General features: G+C 35.0%; 1 protein-coding gene across 6 annotated transcripts in view; it reads right to left on the reverse strand.

The window, feature by feature from the left end:
- rcan2 (regulator of calcineurin 2) overlaps positions 1-15,000 on the reverse strand; it is a 95,688-nt gene that overhangs the window by 67,638 nt on the left and 13,050 nt on the right. For 2 of the 6 annotated variants that reach the window (XR_010894968.1, XR_010894969.1), the window contains exons 2-6: positions 2,911-5,390; positions 2,183-2,238; positions 1,851-1,938; positions 1,278-1,342; positions 1,007-1,160 (exon numbers count right to left, since the gene is read on the reverse strand). The exons of 3 other annotated variants lie outside the window; for them this stretch is intronic. The gene's annotated coding sequence lies outside the window, so the exon portion shown is untranslated. The remainder of the gene's footprint in view (positions 1-1,006; positions 1,161-1,277; positions 1,343-1,850; positions 1,939-2,182; positions 2,239-2,910; positions 5,391-15,000) is intronic. One more of the 6 variants, XR_010894970.1, reaches the window with a different exon arrangement.

Here is a 15,000-nt window from a genome sequence, read left to right on the forward strand (position 1 = left end):
TAAACATTCATTACTGTGTGTAAAGCCCAAAGTATACTTCAATTATTTTATGCGTATGCTTTTTCTGAACTCAAAACAAATTAAGATCTTTTTGATGAAGTCTGAGAGGTTTCTGTTCCTCCAATGATGAGGGTGAGTAATTAATGACAGAATTTTCATTTTTGGGTAAACTAATCCTTTAAAGGTGATTACCCTTGCACAAATCAAAGCAATTCTCAAACAACACAACTGGATATTCATACAACTTCACATTTGTACGAGACACACACTAGAGCTGCAGGATTCTGGATGAAATGAGAATCATGATATTTTGGTTTCAAATAGAGATCGCAATTCTCCCACGATTCTAAATAGACAACTAAAAATAACATTTATTTTACTAGTTCTAGCAAAATATTAATAGCTGGACTCTAATTGCCGGAAAATGTTTAATTTGAATGAATTATTTTTAAAAAATGGTTTTGAATATATTAATGGCTCATTAATAAATACTTGTTTCACTACTGGATGAATCAGGGTTTAACCTTATCCAATCTATTGAATGAATGATTCAATGACAATGTCACTGGTTGCCACCTAGTGGCTTAACAAGGTAATTTATATACAACAGTTATTTGAAGCACCATGTTAGTTTCGATTTTCTCTATTTTGATCACTATCTGATGTCCAGTGTTTATATCCTAACTGTAAACTTTTGTCTTATTACTTATGTGATAATTTTAATATTTGTGAAAGAAATCAAATAACCAAATCCTTGAATAACTACAGTGTGGTTCAAAACTGCTGTTTCTGGATCAGTGGCAGCATGAACACCGAATGTTCCGGTAGGATTTTTGTCAAAGGTTTAACAGACGCAGGCGAATCATTGTCATTAATAAAGTAGGATCGCGTGGGTGTTTGAATCGAGATTGCGACCTTTCTACGATAAATTGTGCAGCTCTAACATATACATACAAAGTAAATCAAAGGGGTTTCGGACAAGCCAGGTTGATGATGTATGTCATACCTAGAAGCAGGGCACAAGCTGATGTAACTGAAGTAAGTTGATTCAAAACTTTAACTCCCCCAATGTCAGCAGATGGTTCATGAAGTTCTCCCCCTCCTTCCAAATAATGAACATCGCCATGGTGAGCTGCTCCTCAATCATCTGTCTGGTTATCCTAAATAGTAAACATAAAAAAAAAAAACAGATTCGGTCACCTTTTGCTAGCATAACTACAAAATACACAAATTTAGACTTATTTTTCTGAAAATAAACCAAAATAGAATATTCTTACGTTCAACTCAGAAAGTACTCCTTGATGAGGTCTTCAGGACTTTCTCTCAGGTGAATGTTTTCAGCCTGTGATAAAGCAATTGTGATTAATTTTCTTAATTAAAAAAAAAAAGCACAATAATCTGTAATAGGAAATCAAATTTTTGCAGATATGCAATAGCAAAGGACAAGAAAAAGTAAATAATTCATATTAATGACTGGCCAAATTTGCAATTAATATATTTATGGACAATACCAGCAACACTTGTGGCGTTGAGGGATCAAACAAACAAATAAATAAAATAAATAAATAAATACAAAGGAGCTAAAAAAAAAAATCAATTCTTTATTTTTCCAATGCGTTTCAGCACACAGGCCTTCGTCAGTGCTAAAATACTACAGATTTGCAATTAAGAAATGCATCTGAATCAGTCATTGGTTTCATTTAAAATTATGAATTTATAATATATAATTATAAGTCTGAAAATAAGACATGCATCAATTAATAAATTAGCTTTACACCCTAATATATTTAATCATTCTTGATTAAAGGGATATTTCACGAAAAATGAAAGCTAGCTGTTAATTTACTTACCATCAGGCCAACCAAGTTGACTTTTTTTCTTCAGTAGAACAGTAAAGATTTTTAGCTGGAACTGTGATTAATTTAATGTCAATGGCTACTGTCAAAAAAATAAAAAATAAATTAATACAAAACAACAAGAAAAAAAGTCGCATGCATTTGAGATGGCATAAGAGGGAGTTGATGAATGTTTTGGAATGGATAATTCTTAGTCTAAAGTTTGTTAATGAGGATGACATTCAAGTCAATAGACCACATTAGATGGATTTTATTCAAACATGTCAAACATTGGTAATTCATATTATCTATTAACAATTATAGCCGTTTTTATAGAAATTACTTACCATGTAAAGTTATTGCAAAGTGTCCTTAGTCGTCAAACATTGAGGAGCTTTAGATCCTAAAAGGGAGAGGGGAATCAGTGTTTATAAATGGAAAAAAAAAACTTGTTTGCTGCAGTACAAGTAATTAATTAGTAGTGTAAATACTCAGCCATTTCATTCTACATAAAAAAAAAAACACCTCGCGCTAGTCAAATGAAGTAACGTTAAGCCTTAAATATGTCTTTACTCACACACTTTATTCGTCATTTTGGTCGAACAAATCAGAGCTAACGTGAAAAAAAGACAACTAAAAGAACTGACAAACATTACTTTAAAAACCTAAACTCAATAATTGTAATGCGAGGATCCCCTCAGCCTCGACTCGAGCGTCTCTCCCGCTCCCCACGCACTTCCTGCCCGCATCATTTCAAATAGCACGCGCTGCTTACACGGTAAAGGAGACGTTTCTTTTAAAAATTATTTAGAGACATATTTACATGGTCCAAACACTACAACAATACATTTCTATAGAATAAAACAAGTAATGCAACATCTTGTATAGAATAGAAATATTCAATTAGCGCTAACCTTTATAACGTTACTGCAGGCCGCGAAAATTCAAAAATTCGGTTAGTTACGATTTCGTTAGTATTCATGTTCACAAACAACGCTAATTAACTCTAAACCTCTAAAACACATGTTCAACCTTTGCATTTTCGAGTATATTAATTAAAACATTTCCAACCTACCTTATTTCATCCGAGTCCAGGGGAAAGAAAATGGCGGCCGAGCAGAAAACTCCAGAAAGTCTCGTGAGTCATGACGTCAGAAAAAAAAACCGTCTGTCACGGGGTCCTTAAAGAGAAATTATCCTTTGGCTGAAAGTGAGATATTTGAGCAGTTGAGTGTAGCCTACTATAATATTGAGAGCAATTCGCAGAAAGACGAAGTAATCAGACTCAAATAGTTATAGCAATCCAACTTACACCCATATTCACTAACAGTGTAGAGGGGCTTGGGGACAAAAAGGTTGAGAACCAGGTTATGTTTAGAAAATACACTGTAATTTAATGTTGTTTTTAATCCTTTCCCCAACTAAACTAAGAGAATAAGAGAGTTAGAGAACCTTTAAAGAACTATACAGAGGCTTAACAGGTTCTTTGTATGGCAGTGGTGCTATATAGCACCTTAACCACAGCAAGGAACCGCTGAAGAACCACTGAAGAACCGCTGAAGAACCATACAGGTGCTTTACTGGTTCTTTATAAGGTAGCGGTGCTATATAGCACCTTAACCACCCCAAAGAACCGCTGAAGAACCGCTGAAGAACCATTTTTTTTTAGAGTGTAGGGGAACAAGTTTGTTCAAAAACATCTGAGAGTGGATAAATAAATTCCACATCTTTCTGACAGGTAAATAAAGAAGGCATCAGCCTCTTCAACAAGGCAAGATTATACCTAAAATTACATTCCTCACAGTGGCCTTTTTCACATTATGTGAAGACAAAAGCAACAAATTTACTTAACAAATTAAAGCAAATAAGACATTAGGTGATGTGTAATTAAGCGTCATATTGGAATTGTTGATCTTAACGCAAGGCTAGATGAATAAACAGTTGATTAAAAAAAAAAACATGCATCGTTTGTTTATTCTTATTTCTGTGTAAGAGCTGAGATTACAAAAATCTTTGGAGAAATCAAAATGTTATTTTGAAAAAATGACAAAGTCATGAACAAGGTGGCGCAGGTCCCAGACTAAAGAAAAACTAATTCATTTTCACCTCTGGCTCACTGAGACAGTTGTGTAAACAACAGTCGAAAGAAGCTCTGGGAAATATACAGTTCCCAAAAGACTGGCATGAGCTATGATTTTTATTCAATTATTAATAAAAGGTACTCCAAACAGCCAAAGGATCTTGGGTTTTTATATTATATATTGAGGCACCAATATCGCAAGATCTCTGTTGTTCAAAATACGATTGCAATTGTGATGTTGCTTTTAACAGTCCTATAAACAGTAATATACAGTAACTTATGTTTAGACACAATATTGACAGTCTAATTTTGCTTTAAAATATCTCCAAACAAATCCACAATCGAATAAATTATTCAGTGTAACCGATTTCTGTAATTTGAACAGTATTTTGCTTTTTAGTATTTTTAATATGTACAGTAAGATACTGTAAAATGTGTATACAGTATGTTACTGTAAACAGCAAAGGATTATGGGAAAATATATGATCACTACTTTAATTATTCTCTACTATAAATCCATTTACAGTAGTGAAGTTGCCCGTGAAAAACTGACCAATGGCAAGAGAGATTTCTTTTAAATTTTTTTTTGGAAGTGGCAGTTAAATGGACAAAAGGTTAGTATATTATATCTATTTTATGTAAAACAAACATTTCCAAATATTTTCACTTATAATGTTAACAGCAATGTTAACATGATTCATTGTGGTGGTTTTCACATCATAAGGGTTTTAGTGCCTTTTTTCGGGCGGATTGCTGTCATAATGGTGATAACATTAACTGGTAAGTAAGTAAGTTAAGTTCTTGTGTTTTCCACTGCAACTTTAACGTAATTTAGTAATCATCAGGCAGAGTCGTCTGTAATTTAACAGCAGCGAACTAACGTGCAATACTAAGAAAAATGAGATAGACAACACCATTGTTTAAGTGGGGGTTTTAAACAATATTTTCAAGTACATGTTTTGATTTATTTTCAGGTTTGTGGTCTGGATCATGTCATCTGCAATGTCGGAGGTGTATTTGAGAGTCTTTTCTTGTGATTGCCTTCATAACAGTGATAAAATCTACAGGTGAGTAAGCGGTCAATTGGTGTTTCAATTGAGTTGGGCCAAATAAATTGAATTGGACTAACTCAATTTAAATGGCCCAAACTGAGTTGGACCAACTCAATTTATGACAATTTAACTGTGTTGGCCCAACTCAATTTAATTGGCCCAAAACTCAATTAAACTGAGTTGGGCCAACTCAATTGAAACACCCTCAGTGATTTGATTCTGGAACCAGGCCAAAATTCAAAAACATTACAGAAACTCCTCTAAATGTCCAACATAACTGAACATTAAACTCTAACATTAACCAACTATCTTTCCCTTTACTGAAAAACATATAACATAACACTTTAATCCCTAAATTGACTTTCCTAATCCAGTCCCCTTGCAAAGCCTGCTTGGAACTACAGATCCACTGCACAGTTATTTCTGTAAACAAAAATAATGCATGTAGTTTTACCACAAATTAATTAAGTAACTTCAGTTTTAAATATATTAAGTTGATTGAACACAATTAAATAAAGTTGCGACAAAATGTTAAAAAAAATCATGTTACTTTAGCTAATTTTAATTAAATTGAACAAGAGGCAAAAACATAAAACATTTTTTGAGTGCATGCGCAGAAGGCTTTCAGTAAGTTACTGTAAAATTTACAGCAATCTCTTTACAGTGTTGAGCATCTCTGAGCAACACCGTAGGTGGTGTAACTCACACACTCATAAAACCAGTTTTTTATTTAGGTCCTGAATGAATCATTGTATTATTGAACGAATAAGTTGACTTTATGATTCAGTGACTCACTCATAAATGCAGAAACTTGTTTCATTCCTGAATGAATCAGTGTTTTTGAACAAATCAGTTGACTGAATGAATCAATGACTCATAAGTGACTGAACGAAACTGGTTTTGAATAAATCAGATAAGTGAATGACTAAAGACAGTCACTATTCACCACCTACTGGTTTTAGGATGTAACCTGCAGAAAGAGTCCCTGAAAATCCCCACATTTTGGTTGAATTACTAGTGGGTGTACTACTAAACTATATTAAAATGTGTAAAAAGGTGTAAAAAGTATTATGTTTGAGTATCATCACGTCAATTTTAAATCTGTGACTGTTATATGTCATTGTAGAGAAAACACAACAAAATATGACTGAAAATATGTTGAAAAGCTTTACTGTGGCTTTTCTTGGAATCATTTTGACAAACTGGAGCGAAACCCTTGTTTTGTAAGCAGTCATGTGACTGTGGTGGGGGTGGACTGCTTTTAGAGCCAGTCAGAGTAATAGAGTAATAGTTCACAAAGTAATAGCTCAGACAGTGATCAGAAGATGATGTCCACATGGATTCCTTGCTATAAGCAATTGCAATGTGCTCTTCACAAAATTAAACGATTAATTGCGATTAATCGTATACAAAATAAAAGTTTGAGTTTGCATAATATATGTGTTGAGTAATGTGTGTAAATAATATGTATATATAAATACACACAGATTAATGTATATATTTAAGAGAAATATGTTATTTATGTACAAAAAATGTATTTACATATAATATAAATTATATAAAAATATAAATAAATACATATACTTGTAAATATTTCTCAAATATACATGGATGTGTTTGAATTTATATATACATAATAATTACACACAGTACACCCACATATATTAGGCAAACTCAAACTTTTATTTTGTATGCAATTAATCGTGATTAATCGTTTGACAGCCCTACTATTTATTCACTCTCATTTAAATCTGTTTATCACACAAAGCTATCATATGACATTGGAAGACTTGGAAGATATATATTAAATAAGATATATGGGCAACCTTTTTTGAAGCTTTCATTGCATTGCATGGAAGAGTGACCAGAATAAAATAAAGAAAGTCAATGATTTAGGAATGACATGTGGGCAAGTGATGACAGAATTTTCATTTTTGGTTGCATTGTCCCTTTTTAACATGAAATATGACACACATCACCTTTAAGACAGTATAGCCAGGGAAGAACAGCAAGTCCTTTGGTCCATTGTGAGCACGTATATGTGCCATTAATTTGCTATAAATATATCTGTTAACATTAACTGTGCATAAATTTAGCCTATATCTTAAAAGAGAATTCTTGGAACAAATGTCCTGTCCCAGTTCTACAGTCATTACTCATAGTACACACTTTGATAATGTGTGTGGAAATTGTCAGGGTTGGAAGTCACAATGGCACTAATCTCAGCGCAGGATTCTTAAAAAGAGCCTTGCTGTGAGTAATGTGGATTGAGTGAGCTATTTCCAGCGCTCGGTGCAGTAAAACCTCACCCTGACTCACCGTGCATACTTTAGGAGGACATTAATATTTTACCAGCATTATAGCTCACAAAAAAATGTCCTCACATCCTCTTTCTATAGCAGTCTCACAGTATTACACTTTAAACGATGAGGAAACATCCAAGCAAAAGTTTGTCAAGTTAAAATGTTTGTCAAGGTTTCTTGCAAGGTTATAGTAAAACTAAAACTAAGATGAAAACTGTTGATTTAAAGTCCCCCTGCAATCAATGAATTTATACTCATGTTCTATCATCAAAATGACTTTAAATAAAAAATTTCTGTGAAAATAACTTCTTCATGCCTAAAATAGCTTGAATGTAACTCAATACCCTTGCTTCATTTAGTGTACGCGGAATCATGAATATGCAAATTAGTCCCCGCCTCCACTCAATCACACCTTCCTGATCCACTCGGTCAACTGTAGTAAACACTACACAATGGAAATTTTGGTTTAATTCATTCATATATGATAGAAACTGTTTCAGAAAAAAAGTGAGTGAATTATACAGGGTGGTCTACAAGTTGATGTATCAGAATGTTATTGTATTTTACGTATCGCTCTCTACAACATCGCACACATAACGGTAATTGATATGATGGGCCTTTGGCTTGACTACGTTATCAAACAGCTAATAATGTGTTGCTAATGTTACACAAACCATGTTCCTGCTACTGCTGTGATGTCATGTGAGCGACAGGTTGTCCCGCCCTTACGCCAGTAAACAAGTCATCAGGCAAGAGAATTCGCTGCAAGACGGAGGGGAAGTTATTTTCATAAAAGATTATAAGGGCACACAAATTTAAATAATGATGTGCACGGATAAATCATTTATAATAAATACTGCAATATTCCATAAAGACAAATTTAAAAAGAATAAAAATAAAATAAAGATTTGTCAATTTTGATTTCATAGACTTTTTTTGTATAAGCTAAAATAATTAAATTAACAATTCAAAATTGGTGCAAAGTAAATTTCCACACTTTTTCTGGCTTTTTTTTGTTTTTGTTTTTTTTTTTTTTGGAGGACTTTTATGTCGATAACCTCTGGCTGACCTCTGTGTACTGAAATAGAGCAGGCAAAGTTGCAGAAATGGTATTTATATGCAAATATGAGTGGTCATATTTTAACGCACTTCATAGTATTTACAATTTCCGAAAGATCCTTTTTTTGCAGATAGTTTTCAAAAATGGCTTTTGTTTTACATTAAAATATCTTTCGTACATACAGTACACTAGGGCTGTCAAACGATTAATCGCGATTAATCGCATACAAAATAAAAGTTTGAGTTTGCATAATATATGTGTGAGTAATGTGTGTAAATAATATGTATATATAAATACACACAAATTAATGTATATATTTAAGAGAAATATGTTATTTATGTACAAAAAAATATTTAGATATAATATAAATAATATAAAAATATAAATAAATACATATACTTATAAATATTTCTCAAATATATACATGGATGTGTTTGTATTTATATATACATAATAATTACACACAGTACACCCACATATATTAGGCAAACTCAAACTTTTATTTTGTATGCGATTAATCGTGATTAATCGTTTGACAGCCCTACAGTACACTGAACTCTTATACATCAAAAATGCACAAAAAAAGTCCATGATATGTCGGCCTTAAAGTTTTAAAGCAGGGATATTGTGCTCATGCCAGTGTAAATATTAGATGTTACTCATTTCTAAGAATGAAACTATGATGGCACCAACATTCTCTAGTCTATTAGAGCACTTTTATATTCATTGTGGTGCTAATCCATGTAGCAGCTGCATCCTAATAGACACTCTCTAGCCTTTGATTACAATAAATCAGAGCCCAGAGCTTTTTGGCTGTCTTTCAAACAGGGTCTCATTTGTGGTCTTGAACAGAGAGCAACGTCATTGCCCCTGCATACAAAGGTTCGATGGTAGGCAGCTGTGGCATGTAATGCATGTTATATGAATACATTGCTGAAAATATTCACACATATATTTGGAATAGGCCACAATTAAATGTGAGATGGCCAAAAAATGGCTATGTTTAGAGCAATATACTACCATACTACTCATACTATTTCTGCAGTATGCACGAGAATTAACGTTTTAACAGTTTTTATTCCAAGATGCTAACTGAATACCAGTGAATGCAACATGTGTTTACATTAAGTCATTTGGCAGATGCTTTTATCCAAAGCGACTCACATTGCATTCAAGTACATGTAATAGATTACCGCTGTCAGGCGGAGACCTTGTATTTCTTTTTTTTTCTTTCATAAATCATTACTATTGGTCACTCTTTACATCTGTCTGTGGGTTTTGCAAATATTTAATCAATGAAAGGTATTAAAAACAGCAAGATTCATCAGGCTCAAATTGTAAAAAATGGTTGGGAGGGATCATGAAGAATCATTTTCACACATGAATTGGCACCTCTGAGTCCAGACCTTAAATTCATTGAAAGTCTTCGGAATGTGCTGGAGGAGACTTTGCAGAGTGCTTGACTCTTGCGTTGTCAAGATCTTGACCAAAAATTGATGCACCTCTTGATGGAAATAAATGTTAAACATTTTAAAATGTAACATAACTAACATTTTAAATTGAAATATAATATTTCCAATTATTGCTATAATTACCGTTTTTTTTATCAAATAAATGCAGCCTTGGTGAGCATAAAAGACTGGTTTCAAGAACATTTAAAAATCCTTTTCAGTACTGAATGAAATAATACTGTTAAAACAATTAATTATGAATCTTGTTTACTATCTTGAATTAAATTTTTCACTTGGCTCACTGCAATGCATTCTAGGATTACCTTCATTGCTGCCAAAGTAATGCATCTTAGAAGGCATCTTCATGTTTGATGACTTAATGTGTTGTCTAGGTAAGCAGCACACTAGGTTTTGGAACACAGTTACCATATTCCATGGACACGGGATTGTTATTAAGTGTCGTTAACACATAGAAATGCTAAGAGACAGCCGGCGGATGAGAGGTATGAGTGTTATGTAATAGGGCTGATCAGGAGAATGCGGGGAGAGAGAGCACTACGATGACATAAGCATGTGTAGTGAGTGGGAGGTATTAAACCCCCCTGGCAAAAGCATTGAGCACAGCACCGGGAACAGGTACAGCGGAGAGGTCATGCACACGTCACGCACAGTTCCGCATGGGTGAGCAACATTAATGCTAATAGATCCCCATTCATGTATTTAACCTTGACAGTCTGCAAAACAAGAACCACAGCATCACGTATCAGTGCAAGCCAGCACAATAAAAGAGTGACACTGGAATGTTAATGGCTCACTTGAGGATAGCATTAGCCTGTTTTTTTCTGTGTCCCTGCACTCCATAAACATCATTCAAGAGAGCAGACGTCTGATATTTCTGCAGTGTCACATTACTGGGCTATGGTTGCAGCCGTTTGGTGAACTTTAGCCTTGCAAGCAGGAGTTTGGGGTTAGTAGTCAAGCACACACACACTGGAACAGCCATAGTACTTCGGCCTGAGGAAAGGAATTCATGCAGAACAAAAGGCCATACTTGTAACTCCACTTAAAACTGATATGACCATATAAAGCAGAACTCATGACCAGCAAGCTCGATTACATAACCCCAATGAAACTAGAGCTCTTCTAAACTCTTCTAGATTCCTCTGTCTTTTGTCAGGGTTTCTTAGTGACATCATACAGGAAACTGTACAACAAAGAGTCCATTTTTGTGCATATTCTACAGGTAATTCTGTACATTTCAACTTTGTTTTTCCTTTTTGGTATTGTGTCTCTGCTCCCATTTGGATGCTGGTGTGCTGGTGCCTCAACCATGATGGGTCGTTTGCTATTAAGAACTGAATTCAGAATGCCTTTCAAGTTCCAACTGAATTCCTGAATTTGAATTGAGGTAACAAACAGGATGCAGAATATCATTCTGACAACCAGAAGCGTTTCACGTGCCATTAAATTAATCTTAATTTGTGTTTAACCAAGATTAACCAAAGTCTTAAGGGTTTGTAATGACAAGATGTAGAGTAAATGATGGCAGAATATTTGTCTTGGGAAATCTATGCCTTTCATTTAATTTAAATAATAAAATATCACATTTAAATAAATGAATTTATATGGTTAGTTCACCCAAAAATTAACATTCTATCATCATTTACTCATCCTCATGTTGTTCCAAACCTATATGACTTTCTTACTTCTGCAGTCTGCAGAACACAAAAGAAGATATTTTGAAGAATGTAACCATTTTGGTTACCATTGTAAAGACCAAAAAACACTGGAACATTCCTCAAATTGCTCCATAAAAGAAAGAATGTCATATAGGTTAGGATCTACATAAGGGTGAGTAAATAATGACAGAATTTTCTCTTTTTGGGTGAACTAAACCAATTAATAATAAATCAATATAAATAAATCAATTACTAAATAAAATTAAAGGTGCCGTAAAACGTCTTTTTAAAAGATGTAATATAAGTCTAAGGTGTTCCCTGAATGTGTGTGAAGTTTCAGCTCAAAATACCAAACAGATTTTTTTTAAATTCATTTTTTAACTGCCTATTTTGGAGCATCATTAAATATGAGCTGATTTAGGCTGCGGCCCCTTTAAATGCTCACGCTCTCCGCCCCCGGAGCTCACGCTTGCCTTAAACAGTGCATAAACAAAGTTCACACAGCTAATATAACCCTCAAAATGGATCTTTACAAAGTGTTCGTCATGCAACATGTCTAATCGCGCAAGTATAGTATTTATTTGGATGTTTTTGATTCTGAATGAGTTTGATGGTGCTCCGTGGCTAAAGCTAACATTACACACTGTTGGAGAGATTTAGAAAGAATGAAGTTGTTTATGAATTATACAGACTGCAAGACTGTGTTTAAAAAATGAAAATAACGTCTTGTCTCTGTGAATACAGTAAGAAACGATGGTAAATTTAACCACATTTAACAGTACATTAGCAACATGCTAACGAAACATTTAGAAATACAATTTATATATATCACTAAAAATATTATGTTATCATGGATCATTTCAGATATTATTGCTCCATCTGCCATTTTTCGCTATTGTTCTTGCTTGCTTACCTAGTCTGATGATTCAGCTGTGCACATCCAGACGTTAATACTTCCTGCCCTTGTCTAATGCTTGAACATGAGCTGGCATATGCAAATGTTGGGGGCGTACATATTAATGAGCCAGACTGTTACGTAACAGTCAGTGTTATGTTGAGATTCGCCTGTTCTTAGGAGGTCTTTTAAACAAATGAGATTTACATAAGAAGGAGGAAACTATGGACCAGGACCAATGGTAGTACAACGGTGTTTACCAGCCGAAGTGAAAAGTTTTTCCGGAAAGTTCGCTTTGGCAAGCTGCTTCGAACTCCCAAAATGACCTCCAAACAAAATTCATTTTGGCCTGATTTTGTTTGAAATGACATCATATCAGTTCATTCTTCGATTTCGCCTCAAGTGTATCAGGGCCTTAACTGTGAAGGAAATGGCTCAAACTGGGGGCCTTTATCACACTCTTGTAATTCGAACACTGCATGCACTGCAAACAGCATATCTGAAAGATAAATCTCACACTGACTTTCTGCAGGCTGGGTAATCACTCCCCTGTCACAGAGAACATTTCTCGATGTTTGCCATGCTAACAACTCTAGTGGCAGCTCATAAGTGAGACACTATGTGAATCATGTCTAGGTTTGCGTGTGTGACATTTCCAAAATGGAGATTGTATTGATGCAGGGCTCAAGGGAGAGACGCAGAAAAAGTCTATGACGGATAGCCATGACGTACTGCTGGCTGACATGGGTAATTCTATCAGTAATGCCACCGCAATAGCAATATGAAAACCATAAAACAGCTCTAAGTATGTAGTACAAATGCCAAATAAAGGGGTGGTGATTATGATTTTACTTTTTTAACTTTAGTTAGTGTGTAATGTTGATGTTAGAGCATAAACAAAATCTGCTAATTTACTACGCTCAATGCAAAAGGAGATATTTTCTTTTAAAGAATTCGCTGTTTAAAGCACTACAACAAGCTTCTTCCCGGTTAGTGACATCAATAACCCTAAAATTTACATAAACCCTGCCCTCGAGAACATGCAACAAACGGGGTGAGGTCATGTTGAGCTGCTTTAGAGAAGAGGAAGAGTTGTTCTAGTAGAGTGTTTCCATGCTGTCATTTTACGCTGAACTGCTTCACAAATGAGGGTCAATTCGACGCTGGATTTGCACAAAAGATTAACATGGCGGCATATGCTAGTCGATGAGTTGAATCAACTCCACAGCACATACATAAATTTATCCACTAACCGTTCAGAAACATCCAGATGCATTCTAAAAGTTATAACTTCTTCCTGAGTCTCTCCATCAGTGTCCAACTCCGGTTTGAACAATGTAAGGCTGAACACCGTTACTGACAATCGTCATTTTGGCTGCGTGAGATTCTACAGCTTTGTTGTTGTTGAGCAACCAAAGCTTTTGGAAAGTGGGCCAGGAGCAGCAGCTCATTTGCTTTTAAAAGGACACAAAAAAAATGCCGTGTTTTTGCGCACACCCAAATAGGGGAAAATTAAGCTATAATAAATGATCTGTGGGGTATTTTGAGCTGAAACTTCACAGACACATTCTGGGGACACCAGAGACTTATATTACATCTTGTAAAAGGGGCATTATATGTCCCTTTTAAAGGGATAGTTCACCCAAAATTCCCCTTCCTTCCCCTTATGTCATGACAAAATGACAAAAAAAAAAGATATTTCAAAGAATGTTGGTAACCAAACAGTTTCGGTTCTCACTGACTTCCATTATATGGAAATACAATGTAAAGTAAATGGGAACTGAAACTGTTTGGCTTCCAACATTCTTCAAAATATGTTCTTTTGTGTTCCGCAGAAGAGATAAAGTCATTCAGGTTAGGAATGAGATGAGAGTGAGTAAATGATTTAAAAAAAAAAAAAAAAAGTTTCAATAGCTTAAAGTTTTGCTGTCAAAACAACATAATTAGAAAGAAAGACAGTTGGTTCTAGTCTTGACAGAAGAGTCAATCCACATAATTCGCATTGCATCAGCTCTCTGCGTGGGCTCCAGACTGCCTGATTTTGTAAAATCTGTAAGATTGCTTTGCTATTCTTATGGAGCTAATAATGCCAGATGTCTTTAAATAGATCCTATGCATCACCTGGGCCTTTCATGGGGTTAATATAATCACAGCCTTCTAAATTGATTCAGCGGCTCAGATGCACAAGCAGCGCCTCTTCCAGAGGTGCCAAACACAATCAAACATTTTGACAGCGCTGCGAATCACGGCTGAAGGCAACGGCACGGTGCTGATGCTCCTTTGCAACAATTTGACCTCCCTTGATCAATCAGCAAAGTGGGGGCACTCGACAGCAGTCCGTGTCCAGGCGAGAGGGGAGAGCGGGAGAAACGAGAATAGCAACAGTCTATTCTGTCTCGCTGTCATCTGTCATTAAGCTTCATAAATCTGGAGCATTCCATTGCTCTCCGGATGTTTGCCAAATCCAATCAGGGATGCTGAATACTCTGCACTGAAGGGATTGCAGGGTCACAGGGGGCTTTGGCCAAGCAACAGCCGGCTATGGGCGTAGAATGTTTAAAATGCAATAATCTCATACACATGAGTGAAATATAAGGTTAGAAATATAATAATTCCTCCTAAGATGATGCAGATGACATTATTCC

Source organism: Chanodichthys erythropterus, chromosome 4 (assembly GCF_024489055.1).
Source record: "Chanodichthys erythropterus isolate Z2021 chromosome 4, ASM2448905v1, whole genome shotgun sequence".
In the NCBI taxonomy this organism is placed as follows: Eukaryota; Metazoa; Chordata; class Actinopteri; order Cypriniformes; family Xenocyprididae; genus Chanodichthys; species Chanodichthys erythropterus.